This window comes from Triticum aestivum, chromosome 5D (genome assembly GCF_018294505.1).
Source record: "Triticum aestivum cultivar Chinese Spring chromosome 5D, IWGSC CS RefSeq v2.1, whole genome shotgun sequence".
In the NCBI taxonomy this organism is placed as follows: domain Eukaryota; kingdom Viridiplantae; phylum Streptophyta; class Magnoliopsida; order Poales; family Poaceae; genus Triticum; species Triticum aestivum.
Window position 1 is genome coordinate 274,643,218 of NC_057808.1, and position 23,179 is coordinate 274,666,396.

Sequence of the window (23,179 nt, forward strand, 5' to 3'; positions counted from 1 at the left end):
GGGTATGTACCAGTAGCTATGTGTTTGATCTCTCTCTCTCTCTCGTGTTCTTGATTTGGCACGATCTTGATGTATCGTGAGCTTTGCTATTATAGTTGGATCTTATGATGCTTCTCCCCCTCTACTCTCTTGTAATGGATTGAGTTTTCCCTTCAAAGTTATCTTATCGGATTGAGTCTTTAAGGATTTGAGAACACTTGATGTATGTCTTGCATGTGCGTATCTGTGGTGACAATGGGATATCACGTGATCCACTTGATGTATGTTCTGGCGATCAACTTGCGGGTTCCGCCCATGAACCTATGCATAGGGGTTGGCACACGTTTTCGTCTTGACTCTCCGGTAGAAACTTTGGGGCACTCTTTGAAGTACTTTGTGTTGGTTTGAATAGATGAATCTGGGATTGTGTGATGCATATCGTATAATCATACCCACGGATACTTGAGGTGACATTGGAGTATCTAGGTGACATTAGGGTTTTGGTTGATGTGTGTCTTCAGGTGTTATTTTACTACGAACTCTAGGGCTGTTTGCGACACTTATAGGAATAGCCCAATGGATTGATCGGAAAGAATAACTTTGAGGTGGTTTCGTACCCTACAATAATCTCTTCGTTTGTTCTCCGCTATTAGTGACTTTGGAGTGACTCTTTGTTGCATGTTGAGGGATAGTTATATGATCCAATTATGTTATTATTGTTGAGAGAACTTGCACTAGTGAAAGTATGAACCCTAGGCCTTGTTTCCTAGCATTGCAATACCGTTTACGCTCACTTTTACCATTAGTTACCTTGCTGTTTTTATATTTTCAGATTACAAATACTCATATCTATCATCCATACTACACTTGTATCACCATCTCTTCGCCGAACTAGTGCACCTATACAATTTACCATTGTATTGGGTGTGTTGGGGACACAAGAGACTCTTTGTTATTTGGTTGCAGGGTTGTTTGAGAGATACCATCTTCATCCTACGCCTCCCACGGATTGATAAACCTTAGGTCATCCACTTGAGGGAAATTTGCTACTGTCCTACAAACCTCTGCACTTGGAGGCCCAACAACGTCTACAAGAAGAAGGTTGTGTAGTAGACATCACCCCTCCACGATAATCCACCTCGGTCATATCGTTGCAGTGCTTAGGTGAAGCCCTGCGCCGGTAGCTTCATCATCAGCGTCATCACGCCGTCGTTCTGACGAAGCTCTCCCTCGACACTCAGCTGGATCGAGAGTTCGTGGGATGTCACCGAGCCGAACGTGTGCAGATCGCGGAGGTGCCGTACTTTCGGTACTAGGATCGGTCGGCTCATGAAGACGTACGACTACATCAACCGCGTTGTCATAACGCTTTCGCTTACGGTCTACGAGGGTACGTGGACTACATTCTCCCCTCTCGTTGCTATGCATCACCATGATCTTGCGTGTGCGTAGGAAATTTTTGAAATTACTGCGTTCCCCAACAATGAGGGGGGGCACCGCTAGAACACACAACAAACATTGTTAGCCGTGTGCGGCGCCCCCCTCCACAGTTTACGCCTCTGGTCATATTCACGTAGTGCTTAGGCGAAGCCCTCCGCGGATCACTTCACCATCACTGTCACCACGCCGTCGTGCTGATGGAACTCTCCCTCGACACTTTGCTGGATCAAGAGTTCGAGGGACGTCATCGAGCTGAACGTGTGCAGAACTCGGAGGTGCCGTACATTCGGTGCTTGATCGGTTGGATCGAGAAGAAGTTCGACTACATCAACCGCGTTGTCAAACGCTTCCGCTTTCGGTCTACAAGGGTACGTGGACACACTCTCCCCCTCTCGTTGCTATGCATCTCCTAGATAGATCTTGCGTGAGCGTAGAATTTTTTTTTGAAGTTGCATGCTACGTTCTCCTTCAAAAAAAGCATAGCAATCCAATAAGATCTGTGTTGCATTATACGCTGCAGTTCGCATGTTTGTAGTTGCATGAGAAAGAAAAATAATGTCAATATATTTAGTGTTAGAATAAATCATTTTTATATAATTAGTAACTGGTTTTCGTAATTTTTGTATCGTTCAACACATAAAGAAAAATGTAAAATGTAAAAATAAGTTGCGAACAAAGTAAAATTTATTAGTTGCGCTGACAACATTGTGGTAGTGTTACAGAACTGAGGTGATACATTTGGGAGCAAAGTAGAAAATAACATGACGGAATGGAGCTCACACTTAATTAATTGTCTCTAACAAGTTTTAAATGAACTTATAGAAGATGGACTAGAGATTGCAACAGTCTAAGTTGAATCTGATTTTGAATATCCAGCTTCGAGGAGATTACATCACATACCTGGATGGTGATGGTTTACGGAGCACTTGATGTACAACTTGAGTTTGATGGAAAGATCTGGACTACACTCATTGATGAACCATAATGTCTCAGTTTTTCACCAATCGGCTGCGGATTAGACCGTTTCGTGGATCCAAGATGCTCTCCATTGATCAAATTGACATCTTGATATCTAAGCCTGATTAACAAGAGGAAGATATTTAAGAATTTGGAGTCGAGATTTGGACAGCGGATTGCAACCTTATAGATGGGGAAGGCAGTAGTACTAGTGGAGAAGAAAGTTCAGGGGGAGAGATATGTATGTCAGTTATTAATTTACTCTGAGCTTACATTTCTATAATCTATTTCACTTTGATTGTTTCTCACCATTGCGTTTGCACACTTCAATCCCATCCCTTTACATTCTTGCACTTGTGTGCTTTACTCTTTCCGCTGCTCATACTTTTCCTATGCTTGTGTAAAATGTATTGTGTGCCGATTAACATGTGCTAAACTCAACTTTTTTTTCTTTTTCTTGAAGAAACTAAAAACTGTCATTTTTTACTTGTTAAGGGTCTAATCACCCCCCCTCTAGATCCCTCTTATCAATCCTTTCACCCCTACGTTTCCACAAAAACTTCCAACAATCGTCCTTCTTCCCGTCCTGACAGATTACATTGATAATGACATGATAAACTTTATTTTCATCTAGATAAGTATACTTAAGTATTCCCCATAAAGGTTTCAATTCAAAAACCGGATCACCCTTTGGAGGAAGTGGAGGTTTTGCTAAAGGATCAGGAGGAATGTTGATTTTTAACAGTGGTGGCTAGAAATGATCTTCATTTTTAGCCTTGATCCCGACATCTACCAAAGGGGAATTCATCAACTATTACACTTCTAGCAGAGGTCGCGTGGCGATCAGTTCAGGTGAGACCGTGTAGTCAGACGCATATGTGGCATTGGTTCGGATGCCCGCAAATCTTCTCAGATTTGGTGCCGGTTTGCTGGAATTTGGACTCGTGTGTTGAAATATGAGATGGGCCTAGAGCCCATATGACAATTTCAGATTTAATCTCTAAGGGCCCATGTAGGTGGCATGACAAGGTGGTGGGAAGTTTACTCCCATACCGCTAGTGGAAGGAGAGTTGGAGTGGTTTATAAGGGATTCTCTCCCTCATGCTATTGGAGCTTGAGAAGAAAAGAAGCCCTCGCGCACTCCTCCTCCTCCGATCGCCTCGTCATGCCACGCCTCGTCACGACGCGCCGCGGGTTGCGGGATTGAGCCGAGCCGAGCTCACTCCTATGCGCTTCTTTTTGCCGGTCAGGAGCGGAGAGTCTTTAGCAGGTAGGGCCATGATCTGAGACATCGGATCATGGGCTACCGACTTGGACGTGGATTCAGCCCACGTCTCTCCACGCACGGCCGCACATATATATGTGGGGTGCTACCAACCCTAGCCGCCGCGAAAACAGAACGCATCTCCATCTCCGCCTCCACGCCCACGTCGTTCCTCTACTACTGCTGCCGCCGGCGATTCCATCCCGTTGCGTACACGGTTGACGGGAGAGCGGGCCTCCGAAACCCCGTCTCTCCGTATCCTGTATGGGAGAGGGCTGATTAGGTTTTTGGGTAGCGACTACGCGACTGCTCGCTTCTGTTCATCTATGTCCGCATCACCTTCGTCATCACCATGTCGACCGACGCCGACCGTGCCGCCGCTGAGAAGGCCGAGGCCGGCAAGAAGGCCGCCGAGGATGCCGCGGCTACTGCCACCGCCACCGCCGCCGCGTGGCCAATTGGAGGGTATACATCGCTTATCCCTCTCGTGTTTCTTTCTGTTGTAGCAGTACTAGCGATATGCGTAGATGTTTCTAATATGTGCGTAGTACATGCTCTGTTAGATCGTAATCAGTGTGTTATCAATGTTGTCCATGTCATGCTCATGATTTATTCATGGATTAATTTAATCCAAAAACTGCCTATTTACTTATCAATCCAAAAACCTAAGTTGTGTAGGAGTTTTTCGAATTCTGGTTTTGCTGCTGCACTGAAACCGTTCCCGTTCACGGGGACGTACTTTAAGCGTTGCAGACTAAAACCACCATTATGGCTCACGGCCATGAACGTGTTCTGGGTCGCCGGTGTGACAACCACAGGAACGATCGCTCCTGAACAGGAGAAGGCGTTCAAGGAGGCCATTGTCGTGTTCCTCGGGGCAGTTCTGAGCGTGATTGGAGATAAGCTGGTTGACGCATATTTGCATGTGCGGTCTGCCAAAGAGTTGTGGGAGGTGCTCGAATCTAAGTTCGGGGCGGCCGATGCAGGGAGCGAGATGTATATTATAGAGCAGTTCCACGATTACAAGATGGTTGAAAACCATCCTGTGTTGGAGCAGGCTCATGAGATAATATGCATTGTTAAGGAGCTTGAGCTTCTTACGTGCGAGTTACCAGGCAAGTTTGTCGCGGGCTGCATAATCGCTAAGCTCCCCAATTCCTGGAGGAACTTTGCCACCACTCTGGAACATCAGAGGCGAGAATTCTCTGTGGAGGATGTCATTGGCCATCTGAGTGTTGAGCAGAATTCAAGGGCAAAGGACTCGCACGGAAAAGGGGTTGAAGGAACTTCTGTGGCCAATATGGTGCATCAGAAGAACTCCAATTCCCACAAGCCCAAGGGAAAGAACGGTGTCCAACAGAATGCCGACTTTAAGAAGAAGGGTAAGAAGACCTTCAAGAAGAACAAGAAGGATGAGGGTTGCTTTACTTGTGGTTCGGTTGAACATTGGGCCAACAAGTACAAGAATCCAGGGCAGGACTCCAAGTCTGTCAATATGATTGTGAGCAACAATGAGAGTGGTGCATCTGGGTACAGTAATTTATTTGCTATATTTTCAGTCTGGCCGCCCACCGATTGGTGGGTCGACACAGGTGCAGGTGTTCATGTGTGTGCTGACATTTCATTGTTTTCTTCTTACCAGGCCACAGGTCACGAGTCCATACTGATGGGGAATGGCGCGAGTGCTTCTGTTCTTGGTGTTGGCACGGTCGATCTGAAGTTTACTTCGGGAAGGATCGTGCAGCTGAAGAACGTGCAACATGTCCCCGCCATCAAGAAGAACCTCGTTAGTGGCTCCCTTCTATGTAGAGAAGGGTTTAAGTTGGTATTTGAGTCTAATAAATTAGTTGTTACGAAATATGGACTATTTGTTGGAAAGGGTTATGAATGCGGAGGCATGTTCCGCCTTTCTCTTGCAGATCTATGTAATAAAGTCGTGAACAATATTCATTTGAGTGTTAATGAATCTGAAGTCTGGCATTCACGTCTTTGTCACATTAGTTTCGGCGTTATGACGCGGCTAGCAAAATCGAATTTAATCCCGAGTTTCACTTTAGCCAAAGGTTCTAAGTGCCATTCGTGTGTGCAATCTAAGCAACCTCGCAAGCCTCACAAGGCAGCAGAGGAGAGACACTTGGCGCCACTGGAACTCATACATTCTGATCTTTGTGAGATGAATGGTGTGTTGACTAAAGGTGGAAAGAAATATTTCATGACTTTGATAGATGATTCCACTAGATATTGCTATGTGTATCTGTTAAATACTAAAGATGAGGCTCTACACTACTTCAAAATCTATAAGGCTGAAGTTGAGAATCAACTTGAAAAGAAAATTAAACGAGTCTGGTCAGATCGTGGTGGTGAGTACTTCTCGAAAGAGTTTCATGCCTTTTGTGCGGAACACGGTATTATTCATGAGAGGACGCCTCCCTACTCACCCCAGTCAAACGGGGTTGCCGAGTGGAAAAACCGTACTCTAACTGATTTGGTTAACGCCATGTTAGATACGTCGGGTTTATCCAAGGCATGGTGGGGGGAGGCTATAATGACATCATGTCATGTCCCGAATAAAGTTCCGACAAAGGATAATGAGATCACTCCTTATGAGAAGTGGACGGACAACACTCTCGTACTTACGTACTTGGGGCTGCTTGGCGAAAATTAATGTGCCGATCCCCAAAAAGCGTAAGCTTGGACCAAAGACTGTGGACTGTGTTAATTTGGGCTACGCTATGAATAGTGTTGGCTATAGATTTCTAGTAGTGAAATCTGAGGTACCTGACATGAAGGTCGGTACAATTATGGAGTCTAAGGATGCTACATTCTTTGAGGACATTTTCCCCATGAGAGATGTACAAAGCACTTCTAGACAGGAATCTGAGGAGACTCCTGAACCTGCCATTCCGATGGAACATTATAAACAAACACATGATGAAAATCCTGAGGAGGATAATGAGGAAACCCTTGGTAGGGCAAGAGACAAAGGACTGTAAAGACCTTTGGTGATGATTTCTTCATATACCTCGTGGAGGATAATCTCACTTCTATTTCAGAAGCGTATGCATCTCCAGAAGCTGACTACTGGAAGGATGCGGTCCGTAGCGAGATGGATTCCATCATGGCTAACGGGACTTGGGAGCTTACTGAACGCCCTTATGGTTGCAAACCATTGGGATGCAAGTGGGTGTTCAAGAAGAAGCTTAGGCCCGACGGTACGATAGAAAAGTACAAGGCTAGGCTTGTAGCCAAGGGCTACGCCCAGAAAGAAGAAGAAGATTTCTTCGACACTTATTCACCTGTGGCCAGACTGACCACCATTCGAGTATTACTCTCGTTGGTGGCCTCACATGGTCTTCTCATTCATCAGATGGATGTTAAGACGGCTTTCCTGAACGAAGAGCTAAAGGAGGAAATCTATATGCAACAGCCTGATAGCTTTGTGATAGATGGTCATTAAGGAAAGGTGTGTAAGTTGGTGAAATCTTTGTATGGTCTGAGACAATGTAACGCCCGGATAATCATGCTACAGTAATCTCACGTTAATGATGGCACGTCACCTCTGTCACTGTAATTAATCTCGGGTTAATTCAAAACCGTTTCAAATTTAAATCCTAAATAAGTCAAACGACAAAAGTTTTCAAATATTAGAATAAAAATGTTCGGGCTATGTCAATTATTGCATCGGTAATTATGGTGAAGTAAACACATTTTTATAAAATGCCTAAATACTTTTAAATGAATTAAAACAGAAAAGAAAATAAATAAATAAAAAGAAAATACAAAAGGGGAGAAACAAACAAAAAAAGAGAAGAAGAGAAACCCTCCCCCACTGGACCCTGGCCCAACTGGGCCGACCCCAGGCCCAGCCGGCCTGGCCCACCTCGCTCGGTCGTGCCCTCCCCTTCCCTGTTCCCCCGACCGGGGTCGGAACAGGGGCAGGTCCCCGCCGCACCCCCTCGCCGGCGACGGGGAGGATAAGGCCGCCACGCCCCGCCTCCTCGATCGCGCCTCCCACTCGCCCCCACCCTCGCCCTCGGTTCCTGCGCCTCTCCCTCCTCCCTCAGCTCCACCTCGTTCCCCACCGCAACCGAGCGCCGCCGTCACCATGGCTGCGCCATAGCCGCGGCCACCGAGCTCCGTTCTCCTCCCCGACGTGTCCACGAGCTCCGCCGCGTCGAGCCCGTCCTCCCCGACCACCTGCTCGAGCCGGGACCCCCTACATCACCCCCAACGCCGTCGCCTTCTTCCTCGGGTCGCCGCCGTCTTCTTCGACTTCGGCGACTGCTGCTGCTACTAAGCCTCTCACCGGCCTCCGTGTGCCGCGCGGTGAGCTCCTCTACCTCCTACCCTTCTCCGTTTGCTCTCGCGCGAACCCTAGCTAGCTCTCACAACGAGGCCGAACGCATCGCCGCGGAGCTCGTCGCCGACGCGTCTCCGGTGACGGTTTGGTCACGGGCTCGTACCCATTGGACTCGCCGCACCACGTAGATCCTCCCCAGCCTCCTCTTTTGCTCAATAGCGTGCTGCCTCGCCGTTTCCGTCTTCGGCCGAAGCCGCTCCGCCGCTGGCCTCGACGCCGGCGCCGATTCCAGCCAACTCCGGCGACGCCACCACCGCTGTTCGACGCGCGTTGCTCCGCTCGTTCGAACGCGCCCTCGCGCGCGCGAAACGGTTGCCCGTAGGCGAAATCCGACGAGGTCCGAAGCCCTCCGCCGTGTTTGGCGTCACCGGCGACGTGCCGCCGGCCGCCGCTGACGTGGCACACCTGGGGCCACCCCGGGTCACTGCCAGCGGGCCCCGTTGACTGGGTTGACCCAGTCAACGTGCTGACTGGCGTCTCTGTGACGCTGACATGCGGGCCCCGCCGCATAAGTAAACTAAATAAAATGTTTTTATAAATAAAACTAATTAATTAATCTAAATAGGCACTGACAGGTGGGGCCTACCTGCTAATAACCTTGTTTAAGTTAGTTATAAAACTCTGTTAGTGCCCTGTCAATGACATGTGGGTCCCACTGGACCCACCTGTCTGGTTTGACTGGTCAGCCGACCTGTTGACCTGCTGACGTCAGCGTTACCTCATGCTGACGTCATAATTCATTTTTGCTAAATTCAAATAATTCCAGAAATTCAAATAATCTTTGAAAATTCATATCTTTTAAACCGTAACTCGGATGAAAATGTTTTCTACATGAAAGTTGCTCAGAACGACGAGACGAATCCGGATACGCAGTCCGTTCGTCCACCACACCTCCCTAACCTATCGAACTCGCAACTTTCCCCCTCCGGTCCGTCTGTCCGAAAACGCGAAACATCGGGAATACTTTCCCGGATGTTCCCCCCTTCGCCGGTACCACCTACTGTCGCGTTAGGACACACCTAGCACTGCTCATTGTCATGTCACGCATCGTCATGTTTATGTTTGCATTGTATTTACTGTTTCTTCCCCCTCTTCTCTCCGGTAGACTACGAGACCGACACTGCTGCTGCCCAGTTCGACTACGGAGTTGACGACCCCTCCTACTTGCCAGAGCAACCAGGCAAGCCCCCCCCCTTGATCACCAGATATCGCCTATTCTTCTCTATACTGCTTGCATTAGAGTAGTGTAGCATGTTACTGCTTTCCGATATCCTATCCTGATGCATAGCCTATCCTTGCTACTACTGTTGTTACCTTTACCTGCAATCCTACATGCTTAGTATAGGATGCTAGTTTTCCATCAGTGGCCCTACATTCTTGTCCGTCTGCTGTGCTATACTATCGGGCCGTGATCACCTGGGCGGTGATCACGGGTATATACTTATATACTATATACATGACACATGTGATGACTAAAGTCGGGTCGGCTCGTAGGAGTACCCGCAAGTGGATCTTTGTGGCGGAGCGACAGGGCAGGTTGAGACCGCCTAGGTGAGAGGTGGGCCTGGCCCTGGTCGGCGTTCGCGGATACTTAACACGCTTAACGAGATCTTGGTATTTGATCTGAGTCTGGCCATTTGGTCTATACGCACTAACCATCTACGCGGGAGTAGTTATGGGTATCCCGGCGTCGTGGTATCAGCCGAAGCCTTCGTGACGTCAGCGACTGAGTGGCGCGCGCCGGATTGGACTGGAACGCCACTAGGCTAGGTCTGCTTCCGGCCGCGTACGCAACGTGCAGGTGTGCATAGGGCGATGGGCCCAGACCCCTGCGCGCATAGGGTTAGACCGGCGTGCTGACCTCTCTGTTGTGCTTAGGTGGGGCTGCGACGCGTTGATCTTACGAGGCCGGGCATGACCCAGAAAAGTGTGTCCGGCCAAATGGGATCGAGCGTGTTGGGTTATGTGGTGCACCCCTGCAGGGAAGTTTATCTATTCGAATAGCCGTGTCCCTCGGTAAAAGGACGACCCGGAGTTGTACCTTGACCTTATGACAACTAGAACTGGATACTGAATAAAATACACCCTTCCAAGTGCCAGATACAACCCGGTGATCGCTCTCTAACAGGGCGACGAGGAGGGGATCGCCGGGTAGGATTATGCTATGCGATGCTACTTGGAGGACTTCAATCTACTCTCTTCTACATGCTGCAAGATGGAGATGGCCAGAAGCGTAGTCTTCGACAGGACTAGCTATCCCCCTTTTATTCTGGCATTCTGCAGTTCAGTCCACTGATATGCCCCTTTACACATATACCCATGCATATGTAGTGTAGCTCCTTGCTTGCGAGTACTTTGGATGAGTACTCACGGTTGCTTCTCTCCCTCTTTTCCCCCTTTCCTTTCTATCTGGTTGTCGCAACCAGATGCTGGAGTCCAGGAGCCAGACGCCACCGTCGACGACGACACCTACGACACTGGAGGTGCCTACTACTACGTGCAGCCCGCTGACGACGACCAGGAGTAGTTAGGAGGATCCCAGGCAGGAGGCCTGCGCCTCGTTCGATCTGTATCCCAGTTTGTGCTAGCCTTCTTAAGGCAAACTTGTTTAACTTATGTCTGTACTCAGATATTGTTGCTTCCGCTGACTCGTCTGTGATCGAGCACTTGTATTCGAGCCCTCGAGGCCCCTGGCTTGTATTATGATGCTTGTATGACTTATTTATGTTTTAGAGTTGTGTTGTGATATCTTCCCGTGAGTCCCTGATCTTGATCGTACACATTTGCGTGCATGATTAGTGTACGGTCAAATCGGGGGCGTCACAAGTTGGTATCAGAGCCGACTGCCTGTAGGAATCCCCCTTTCCACACTCCTTGGCCGAAGTCGAGTCTAGACATTACAAAACTTTTACTAACATGGCTGTGTGTCTTACGGGCCCACGTCGCCATTGGGTGGTACTAGGATCTTTTACTCCTCGACCTTTACTCTGGGACTCTGAACTCTCTTCTACTCGGGTTAAACGAATTTACTAACTCTAACACTAGGATCCCGTGACCGCATTCACCCCAAAGTTGGATAAGCCATAGTTGTTTCTTAGAATAGTATTTTGAACAATTCACACACTGTCATTTGACTCCTTTGAAACGTCTTTGCTTTCAGATGGAACCCACGAGGCAGGTCGTGCGCCACACGACGGCCATTGGTGCCTCGGGATCACCTGCTGTGCTAGCTGAGATGATGACCTATCTGGGTTATCGCTGGCACCCTGAGTACACCGTCTACGAGGAGTACCAGGACTTTAACCAGGAGCAGTACCGTGCCATCGTCCACCTCTACTCGCGGGAGTATGACTCCACTACTGTGCTGCACACCGCACATGGTGTTGGTGTGACCATCGATATGGCTGTCCACGATGCTGCCTATGCTGCTCTGACACGTCTTCGTGGAGAGTATCGGGAGTTGGACACCTCCCCTTTCAGGCACATTGCTATCGCATCTGATGTTGGTGCGGAGGGATACTATACTGCTGCCTACTCCACTGTCACCCGAGAGCCCTTCTACCATCAGAACCTGGTTCTGCATGCTGATGGGCTGGATCGAGCTAACCGAGCTCTTCGCCACGAGATGTACACCACCCGTCAGCACCTTTACCGTGCTCTGACGCTGCTGCACCCCTTTGTCCGATCTGGACAGCTACCGCGTACTGCGATCTACCCAGCCAGGACCGTGATGCCCCACGGTGTCGGTTGGCCAGAGGTGGGAGGCTACTCTCCCGCACTTGGTCCTCTTCTGCCACCTGAGCGTCGGGCTCTACACCTGAGTATCCGCGGCCCCCAGTCTGCTGACGTGGAGGGCTATCCGTTGCCTCACTACCAGCTGTCGGGCTACGATTACCTCCACAGTACCTCTTGGGACTGATGTAGGCTTGCTTGTAGTGTTAGATGCATTCGCCGCGAGCCTGTGTGCCGCCTATGATGTTTTAGTCTATGTACTGAACTCTGTGTACTGAACTCTATGCATGACCCCTTTTGTAAGTTATGCCGACTACTATGTGGTAGCTATCGTGCTCCTTTCATTATGCATGTTTCATCATGAATGATCCTTGTCTTTGCAAATTTCTCAATGCTGAACCCCTGTTATATATTAGCAGGATGGTTAGACCAGGTGGTCGTGGTAGTGGTGGCAATGCCCCACCACCACCTGAGTACATGGCTGGTATGATCCAACAGTTTGAACTGAACCGCCAATTCATGGAAAATATGATGGCTCAGTTTCCTCGCCCCAATATGGACCAGCAACCAACCCCAGTAACTCTGCAGGATTTCATGCGCCTCAATCCAACTGTGTACCGCAGCTCAACTCAGCCTCTGGATGCTGATGACTGGCTCCGTGACATCACCTATAAGATGGAGTCTGCCAATGTAGCCCCTGCCAGCTATGTCAACTTTGCTTCCTTCTTTCTGAAGGGACCCGCAGCTCAATGGTGGGACAGCCACAGGCGTACTCTGCCAGCTGGAACAATCATCACCTGGCCAGACTTCCAAGCTGCTTTCCGTGCCCGCTTCATTCCTCAAGGAGTCATGGACCGGAAGAAGCGTGAGTTCCGCAACCTCACCCAAGGCAACAAAACTGTTGAAGCTTATCAGCGGGAGTTTCTGGACTTGTCTCGCTATGCTGAGGAGGACATTGCAACTGATGCACGCAGACAGGAGAAGTTCCGTGATGGCCTTCAAGCTGACATCAAGCTCGCACTTCTAGTGCATGACTTTGCTGATTTCGCCACCTTGGTGAACAAGGCCATCAATGTCGAAACTGGTCTGCAGGAATACCAGAGCTCTCACAGGCGCAACCGTGACACGGGCTCATCTTCGGGCTCGCCCTCACAGAAGCGTAAGATATGGATCCCGAACAGCATGTACCGTCCAAATGCATCTGCCCCAAGGCAGACCTATGCTGCACCTCGTCTGCCTCCACCACCATCTAGGCAGTCAAGACTTCCAGCTCCACCATCCCAAGCCCCTGTTCCCACTCCCAATAATGGCTTGTGCTTCAGGTGTGGTCAACCAGGACACCGTGCTAGAGAATGCAACCAGAACCAGAATCAACTGGCCCTTCCAGCAACTGGCCGTGGTAACAACCAGCCCTGCAACAACAATGCTAAGTCTTATGGTTGTGCTCATGCCAACCATGTTGATCTCAATGAAGCTCAAGACCAGCCTGCTACTGTGATGGGTACACTCCTCGTAAATTCAGTACCAGCATCAGTTTTATTTGATACAGGTGCATCGCATTCATTCATGTCAGAAGATTTTGCATACAAGCACGACGTTAAATGTGAGGAGATGAACACCTCGGTATTGGTCAAAACCCCAGTGGGACAGTGTCAAACCTCCCTGGTTGGCATCGACGTCCCCGTGGAAATCGAAGGGCTGGAATTCTATGCCTCCCCCATTATCCTGAAGTCGTCTAACATCGACCTCATTTTGGGGATGGATTGGTTGAAAGCGCATACTGCTTCTATAGTTTGCGCCACTAAGACCGTCCATCTACTTCACCCTTCAGATGAAATAGTTGCTTACCAAGGTCATCTGGTCAAAAATGCCGAGGCCAGGCTCTATGCATTGAATGCATTGAACGCTGCACCACTCGAGGGCATTGAAAACATTCCCATCATGCGTGAATTCCTCGACGTCTTCCCTGAAGAACTTCTAGGGATTCCCCCTGCTAGAGCTGTCAAATTCATCATCGACTTGAAACCAAGCACCACTCCTATAGCCAAGCGACCCTACAAAATGCCGCCGCATGAACTCCTTGAGCTTAAGGAGGAAATCGACAATTCTCTTCGCAAAGGATTCATTCGCCCAAGTTGCTCTCCTTGGGGAGCACCTTCTCTCTTTGTCAAGAAGAAGGATGGGACAAACCGGTTAGTTCAAGACTACCGTCCTATAAACCAAGCTACCATTCAGAATAAATACCCTCTTCCTCGGATCAATGATCTGTATGATCAACTGGCGGGTTCGTCAGTGTTCTCTAAGCTCGACTTGAGGTTGGGTTACCACCAGATCCGTGTTCGCGAAGAGGATATCCCAAAGACCGCCTTCGTGACTCGCTATGGTTCATACGAGTACACCGTCATGTCTTTCGGTTTAACCAATGCTCCAGCCACCTTCTCTCGTCTGATGAACTATATATTCATGGATTACCTCGACAAGTTCGTCGTGGTTTATCTGGATGATATCCTGGTATTTTCCAAGAACGAAGAAGAACATGCTGAACATCTTCGACTTGTGCTGGAAAAGCTACGAGAGCATCAACTATATGCCAAGTTCTCCAAATGTGAATTCTGGCTACCGGAAGTAACCTATCTTGGGCATGTCATCTCTAAGGATGGTATTGCCGTCAACCCCGAACGAGTTCAGGCTATTCTTGATTGGACTCCTCCCAAGAACGTTAAGCAAGTCAGAAGTTTTCTCGGTCTCGCCAGCTATTGCCGTCGATTCGTCGAGAACTTCTCCAAGATCGCCAGGCCTCTGACTAACCTGTTGCATAAGGGCGTCAAGTTCCAATGGACAGACAAATGTCAGGAAAGTTTCCAGGCACTCAAAGACAAGTTGACTTCTGCCCCAGTTCTAGCTCCACCTGATACTAAGAAGGACTTCGTCATTTACTGCGACGCTTCCCGTCAAGGATTAGGCTGTGTCCTAATGCAAGACCGCAAAGTGATTGCTTATGCCTCTCGGCAATTGCGCCCTCACGAAGAGAACTACCCAGTTCACGACCTCGAACTTGCTGCTGTCATTCATGCGCTGAAGCAGTGGCGACATTACCTTCTTGGTAATCGTTGCGAGATCTTCACTGACCACCAAAGTCTGAAGTATCTGTTTACTCAGCCAGACCTGAACCTCCGTCAGCAGAGATGGATGGAGCTTGTTGCAGACTTTGACTTGGGTATTTCCTATACGCCAGGCAAGGCTAATGTAATGGCTGATGCCTTGAGCCGCAAGTCTTACTGCAACCACCTCCAGGTTCACAAAGTTCAGCCCTCGCTTGTTGAAGAATTCAGGAAGCTGAACCTCCATATTGTTCCTCCGGGTGCACTCGCTCCCCCTCCTAAGGAGTTTGGCAAGGTGAACCTCCACGTTGTTACCCAGGGTTCCCTCAATACCCTAGTTGCTAAACCAGATCTCGTGGACAGCATCAAAAGGCTACAGAAGTATGACTCTGAAGCCCACAAGATTAAGCGCTACCTCGCAGAAGGAAAGCCCTCATTCTTCACTATTGCTGAAGATGGCACCTTATACTTCAAGGGCCGCCTAGTGGTGCCATGTGCAGAGAAAAACCTGGATATGACACAGGAAGTTATGAAAGAAGCTCATGATACGCCTCTATGTATCCATCCTGGTAGTACAAAGATGTACCAAGACATCCGTCAGAGATTCTGGTGGTCTAATATGAAGCAAGACATTGCTCGTTATGTTGCTGAGTGTGACGTTTGCCGTCGTATCAAAGCAGAACATCAAAGGCCTGCTGGAACTCTGCAACCTATCTCTATTCCTGAATGGAAATGGGACCATGTTGAGATGGACTTCGTCACTGGATTTCCCAAATCACAGAAAGGTAATGATGCTATTCTTGTCGTCATTGACCGGCTTTCCAAAGTTGCACATTTTCTGGCGGTCAAAGAAACGATCACTGCTAGTCAGCTGGCAACGCTCTATATGTCCAGGATTGTTTCACTCCACGGTATTCCATTGGTTATCAGCTCAGACCGTGGCAGCTTATTCACTTCAAGATTCTGGGCAAGTTTCCAAGAAGCTATGGGAACTCATCTGTCATTCAGTACTGCATTTCATCCTCAGTCGCAAGGGCAGGTTGAACGCGTCAACCAAGTTCTCGAAGACATGCTTCGAGCTTGTGTTATTTCCTTCGGCAAGAAATGGGAGGAATCTCTCCCGTATGCTGAGTTCTCTTATAATAATAGCTATCAAGCTAGTCTGAAGATGGCCCCCTTCGAAGTGTTATATGGACGAAAGTGCCGAACCCCTCTGAACTGGTCAGAAACTGGGGAACGTCCACTCTTTGGTCCGGATATTATCCAAGATGCCGAAGAACAAGTCCGCATTATCCGTGAGAATCTCAAGACTGCTCAGTCACGTCAGAAGAGTCAGTATGACCGTCATCATAAAGACATGGTCTATCAACCTGGCGAAAAGGCTTATCTTCGAGTCACACCTATGAAGGGTGCTCACCGCTTCGGGATCAAGGGCAAACTAGCTCCTCGCTATATTGGCCCATTCACTATTCTGGAAAGGCGTGGAAAAGTGGCATACCAACTGGAGCTACCGCCGAACCTTTCTCAGGTTCACGATGTGTTCCATGTGTCACAGCTCCGCCGTTGCTTCAAGGACCCAATCCGAGCAGTGGATCATGAAGTGCTCGAATTGCAGCAGGACCTCTCCTATAAGGAGCATCCGGTCCGCATTCTCGACCAAGCTGAACGCCGCACACGTCAGAAGGCGATCAAGTTCCTCAAAGTCCAGTGGTCGCACCATTCTGAAGATGAAGCCACTTGGGAACGAGAGGATCGTCTGCGCGAAGAATACCCCGCATTGTTTCCTTCTACCTCCTAAATCTCGGGACGAGATTTCTTGTAGTGGAGGAGATTTGTAACGCCCGGATAATCATGCTACAGTAATCTCACGTTAATGATGGCACGTCACCTCTGTCACTGTAATTAATCTCGGGTTAATTCAAAACCGTTTCAAATTTAAATCCTAAATAAGTCAAACGACAAAAGTTTTCAAATATTAGAATAAAAATGTTCGGGCTATGTCAATTATTGCATCGGTAATTATGGTGAAGTAAACACATTTTTATAAAATGCCTAAATACTTTTAAATGAATTAAAACAGAAAAGAAAATAAATAAATAAAAAGAAAATACAAAAGGGGAGAAACAAACAAAAAAAGAGAAGAAGAGAAACCCTCCCCCCACTGGACCCTGGCCCAACTGGGCCGACCCCAGGCCCAGCCGGCCTGGCCCACCTCGCTCGGTCGTGCCCTCCCCTTCCCTGTTCCCCCGACCGGGGTCGGAACAGGGGCAGGTCCCCGCCGCACCCCCTCGCCGGCGACGGGGAGGATAAGGCCGCCACGCCCCGCCTCCTCGATCGCGCCTCCCACTCGCCCCCACCCTCGCCCTCGGTTCCTGCGCCTCTCCCTCCTCCCTCAGCTCCACCTCGTTCCCCACCGCAACCGAGCGCCGCCGTCGCCATGGCTGCGCCATAGCCGCGGCCACCGAGCCCCGTTCTCCTCCCCGACGTGTCCACGAGCTCCGCCGCGTCGAGCCCGTCCTCCCCGACCACCTGCTCGAGCCGGGACCCCCTACATCACCCCCAACGCCGTCGCCTTCTTCCTCGGGTCGCCGCCGTCTTCTTCGACTCCGGCGACTGCTGCTGCTACTAAGCCTCTCACCGGCCTCCGTGTGCCGCGCGGTGAGCTCCTCTACCTCCTACCCTTCTCCGTTTGCTCTCGCGCGAACCTTAGCTAGCTCTCACAACGAGGCCGAACGCGTCGCCGCGGAGCTCGTCGCCGACGCGTCTCCGGTGACGGTTTGGTCACGGGCTCGTACCCATTGGACTCGCCGCACCACGTAGATCCTCCCCAGCCTCCTCTTTTGCTCAATAGCGTGCTGCCTCGCCGTTTCCGTCTTCGGCCGAAGCCGCTCCGCCGCTGGCCTCGACGCCGGCGCCGATTCCAGCCAACTCCGGCGACGCCACCACCGCTGTTCGACGCGCGTTGCTCCGCTCGTTCGAACGCGCCCTCGCGCGCGCGAAACGGTTGCCCGTAGGCGAAATCCGACGAGGTCCGAAGCCCTCCGCCGTGTTTGGCGTCGCCGGCGACGTGCCGCCGGCCGCCGCTGACGTGGCACACCTGGGGCCACCCCGGGTCACTGCCAGCGGGCCCCGCGGGCCCCGTTGACTGGGTTGACCCAGTCAACGTGCTGACTGGGCGTCTCTGTGACGCTGACATGCGGGCCCCGCCGCATAAGTAAACTAAATAAAATGTTTGTATAAATAAAACTAATTAATTAATCTAAATAGGCACTGACAGGTGGGGCCTACCTGCTAATAACCTTGTTTAAGTTAGTTATAAAACTCTGTTAGTGCCCTGTCAATGACATATGGGTCCCACTGGACCCACCTGTCTGGTTTGACTGGTCAGCCGACCTATTGACCTGCTGACGTCAGCGTTACCTCATGCTGACGTCATAATTCATTTTTGCTAAATTCAAATAATTCCAGAAATTCAAATAATCTTTGAAAATTCATATCTTTTAAACCGTAACTCGGATGAAAATGTTTTCTACATGAAAGTTGCTCAGAACGACGAGACGAATCCGGATACGCAGTCCGTTCGTCCACCACACCTCCCTAACCTATCGAACTCGCAACTTTCCCCCTCCGGTCCGTCTGTCCGAGAACGCGAAACAGCGGGAATACTTTCCCGGATGTTCCTCCCTTCGCCGGTACCACCTACTGTCGCGTTAGGACACACCTAGCACTGCTCATTGTCATGTCACGCATCGTCATGTTTATGTTTGCATTGTATTTACTGTTTCTTCCCCCTCTTCTCTCCGGTAGACTACGAGACCGACACTGCTGCTGCCCAGTTCGACTACGGAGTTGACGACCCCTCCTACTTGCCAGAGCAACCAGGCAAGCCCCCCCCCCTTGATCACCAGATATCGCCTATTCTTCTCTATACTGCTTGCATTAGAGTAGTGTAGCATGTTACTGCTTTCCGATATCCTATCCTGATGCATAGCCTATCCTTGCTACTACTGTTGTTACCTTTACCTGCAATCCTACATGCTTAGTATAGGATGCTAGTTTTCCATCAGTGGCCCTACATTCTTGTCCGTCTGCTGTGCTATACTATCGGGCCGTGATCACCTGGGCGGTGATCACGGGTATATACTTATATACTATATACATGACACATGTGATGACTAAAGTCGGGTCGGCTCGTAGGAGTACCCGCAAGTGGATCTTTGTGGCGGAGCGACAGGGCAGGTTGAGACCGCCTAGGTGAGAGGTGGGCCTGGCCCTGGTCGGCGTTCGCGGATACTTAACACGCTTAACGAGATCTTGGTATTTGATCTGAGTCTGGCCATTTGGTCTATACGCACTAACCATCTACGCGGGAGTAGTTATGGGTATCCCGGCGTCGTGGTATCAGCCGAAGCCTTCGTGACGTCAGCGACTGAGTGGCGCGCGCCGGATTGGACTGGAACGCCACTAGGCTAGGTCTGCTTCCGGCCGCGTACGCAACGTGCAGGTGTGCATAGGGCGATGGGCCCAGACCCCTGCGCGCATAGGGTTAGACCGGCGTGCTGACCTCTCTGTTGTGCTTAGGTGGGGCTGCGACGCGTTGATCTTACGAGGCCGGGCATGACCCAGAAAAGTGTGTCCGGCCAAATGGGATCGAGCGTGTTGGGTTATGTGGTGCACCCCTGCAGGGAAGTTTATCTATTCGAATAGCCGTGTCCCTCGGTAAAAGGACGACCCGGAGTTGTACCTTGACCTTATGACAACTAGAACTGGATACTGAATAAAATACACCCTTCCAAGTGCCAGATACAACCCGGTGATCGCTCTCTAACAGGGCGACGAGGAGGGGATCGCCGGGTAGGATTATGCTATGCGATGCTACTTGGAGGACTTCAATCTACTCTCTTCTACATGCTGCAAGATGGAGATGGCCAGAAGCGTAGTCTTCGACAGGACTAGCTATCCCCCTTTTATTCTGGCATTCTGCAGTTCAGTCCACTGATATGCCCCTTTACACATATACCCATGCATATGTAGTGTAGCTCCTTGCTTGCGAGTACTTTGGATGAGTACTCACGGTTGCCTTCTCTCCCTCTTTTCCCCCTTTCCTTCTATCTGGTTGTCGCAACCAGATGCTGGAGTCCAGGAGCCAGACGCCACCGTCGACGACGACACCTACGACACTGGAGGTGCCTCTACTACGTGCAGCCCGCTGACGACGACCAGGAGTAGTTAGGAGGATCCCAGGCAGGAGGCCCGCGCCTCGTTCGATCTGTATCCCAGTTTGTGCTAGCCTTCTTAAGGCAAACTTGTTTAACTTATGTCTGTACTCAGATATTGTTGCTTCCGCTGACTCGTCTATGATCGAGCACTTGTATTCGAGCCCTCGAGGCCCCTGGCTTGTATAATGATGCTTGTATGACTTATTTATGTTGTAGAGTTGTGTTGTGATATCTTCCCGTGAGTCCCTGATCTTGATCGTACACATTTGTGTGCATGATTAGTGTACGGTCAAATCGGGGGAGTCACAGACAAGCGCCTAAGAAATGGCATGAAAAGTTTACTTAAACGTTGACATCTGTTGGCTTTGTTGTTAATGAGGCCGACAAATGTGTATACTATCGCTATGATGGGGGCGAAGGAGTTATACTGTGTTCGTATGTTGATGACATACTGATATTTGGAACTAATCTCAAGTTGATCGAGGAGGTTAAGTGTTTCCTATCTCAGAACTTTGAGATGAAGGACCTTAGAGTGGCTGACGTTATCTTGAACATCAAGCTATTGAGAGATGATGAGGGTGGGATTACACTTCTGCAATCCCATTATGTTGAGAAGGTGTTGAGTCGCTTTGGATATTCGGACTGCAAACCATCTCAAACACCATATGATTCTAGTGTGCTGATTCGAAAGTCTAAAGGCACAGCCATAGATCAATTGAGATACTCTCAGATTGTTGGTTCACTCCAGTATCTAGCGAGCGCAACAAGGCCTAACATCGCATTTGCTATTAGCAAACTGAGCCGATTTGTTTCCAAACCGGGCGATGTACATTGGCGTGCTCTTGAGAGAGTTATGCGCTATCTGAAAGGTACTATGAACTATGGAGTTCACTATACCGGATACCCGTCGGTACTTGAAGGGTATAGTGATGCGAATTGGATCTCTGATGCTGATGAGATGAAGTCCACAACTGGGTATATGTTTACTCTTGGAGGTGGTGTTGTTTCCTGGAAGTCTTGCAAGCAAACGATCTTAACAAGATCGACAATGGAAGCAGAATTAACAGCATTAGACACATTGGGTGGCGAAGCGGAATGGCTTTGAGATCTGTTGATGGACTTGCCAGTGGTTGAGAAGTCGGTTCCGGCCATCCTTATGAACTGCGACAATCAAACAGTTATTGTCAAGGTGAAGAGTTCAAAGGACAACATGAAGTCCAACAAACACATAAGAATGAGATTGAAAGCTGCCAGAAAATTGAGGAACTCCGGAGTGATAGCGTTGGATTATATTCAAACGGCTAAGAATCTGGCAGATCCCTTTACTAAAGGGCTATCACGTGTTTTGATAGATAGCGCATCAAGGGAGATGGGTATGAGACCCACATGAGTTGCCATGGTAGTAACCCAACCTATGTGATCGGAGATCCCGTGAAGTAGGACCTGGGAAAACAAGCTAGTGGTGAACTGAGGAGAGTAACTTTACTAACCCACTCCGTTGGAGATGCAATACTCTCGGAAACTGTATGGAAGGATGACTACTGTCTTAATGTGTTCCATGGCTTATATGTATAAGCAAGATGCTATCCTACAGAGTGATCTTGGAGTAACACACCTATATGAGCCCGACTGCTGGTCACATTCTATGAGATTAGGGTGATCTCTAGCAAGCTCATGAACAGGCGAGGAGTGTGACTAATATGCTCCACCCGAGGGGTCGGCCTTCGGCAGCCTCGTATCAGTAAGACTTGTGGTGACACTTCTTGACGCCAAACTGACAATTCAAGGCATAGTCCATTGTTCAGTTGTGAAGGAGTGTAACTACTTGGTCTAGGTGGAGCTCAACCTTAATCGGTCTCCACTGAGATGCTGGTATATCAAAACAACGTTTGGAACAAAGGACAAGTGGGCCCCTGAGATCTGGTGGGGGATTGTTGAAATATGAGATGGGCCTAGAGCCCATATGACAATTTCAGATTTAAACTCTAAGGGCCCATGTAGGTGGCATGACAAGGTGGTGGGAAGTTTAGTCCCATACCGCTAGTGGAAGAGAGTTGGAGTGGTTTATAAGGGATTCTCTCCCTCATGCTATTGGAGCTTGAGAAGAAAAGAAGCCCTCGCGCACTGCTCCTCCTCCGCTCGCCTCGCCACGCCTCGTCACGACGCGCCGCGGGTTGCGGGATTGAGCCGAGCCGAGCTCACTCCTATGCGCTTCTTTTTGCCGGTCAGGAACGGAGAGTCTTTAGCAGGTAGGGCCACGATCTGAGACGTCGGATCATGGGCTACCAACTTGGACGTGGGTTCAGCCCACGTCTCTCCACGCGCGGCCGCACATATATATGTGGGGCGCTGCCAACCCTAGCCGCCGCGAAAACAGAACGCATCTCCATCTCCGCCTCCACGCCCACGTTGTTCCTCTGCTGCTGCTGCCGTCGGCGAGTCCATCCCGTTCACCGCGTACACGGTTGACGGGAGAGCAGGCCTCCGAAACCCCGCCTCTCCGGATCCTGTACGGGAGAGGGGCGATTAGGTTTTTGGGTAGCGACTACGCGACTGCTCGCTTCTGTTCATCTACGTCCGCATCACCTTCGTCATCACCATGTCGACCGACGCCGACCGTGCCGCCGCTGAGAAGGCCGAGGCCGACAAGAAGGCCGCCGAGGATGTCGCGGCTGCTGCCACCGCCACCGCCGCCGCGTGGCCGATTGAAGGGTATACATCGCTTATCCCTTTCGTGTTTCTTTCTGTTGTAGCAGTACTAGCGATATGCGTAGATGTTTCTATTATGTGCGTAGTACATGCTCTGTTAGATCGTAATCAGTGTGTTATCAATGTTGTCCATATCATGCTCATGATTTATTCATGAATTAATTTAATCAAAAAACTGTCTGTTTACTTATCATCGTGAACATATCCGTCCGGCACCACGTTGGATGCTAAAGTTGATCCGGGCACTGTGGTCCAGACATTTACTTACGCTTTGCGGCACGGCCTTAGGGATGCAATTATATGCAGAATTGCCTTATTTCTTCTTTAAGTACATGTGACTGAGTTGGATGAGATGGCGTACGTATACAAAACAAAGATGGTCTGGTCGCGCTAGCAACGCAGCAGGAGCTTGAAGACT